This window comes from Penaeus monodon, chromosome 31 (genome assembly GCF_015228065.2).
Source record: "Penaeus monodon isolate SGIC_2016 chromosome 31, NSTDA_Pmon_1, whole genome shotgun sequence".
NCBI lineage: Eukaryota > Metazoa > Arthropoda > Malacostraca > Decapoda > Penaeidae > Penaeus > Penaeus monodon.
Genome location: NC_051416.1, coordinates 35,411,369 through 35,411,756, shown reverse-complemented (window position 1 = coordinate 35,411,756; position 388 = coordinate 35,411,369).

The window sequence follows — 388 nt, the reverse complement described above, 5'->3', positions numbered from 1 at the left end:
GCCCCTCAGCTCTATATTTTATATTTTAAAAAGTGTTTCGAGAAATTTTTATGAAATATGTTTAGTGGCACTTCCGGGTATTGGACTTACCCCCTGAGTTTTGGTGTTTTGCCAGATTAGTGGGGCTCTGAAAAGAATTTATCATTTCCCAAAAGTATTAAAAAAAACTGTTATTGATCAAAAAACATAAAACAAAAGACAGTGCGATCATACAAAATACAGGGAAGGGGCTCAGGTATCAGGAAGCAACCTATAAAAAATAAGGTCACTTTTAAAAATTTAAAGCATGTTAAAAATTTTCCTTACATTAATACATTGATTTTTTTTGATATTTGATAATGAGCGCGGGGGTTTGGGGGGGGTTTTGCCATCTCTGCAGATATTATGT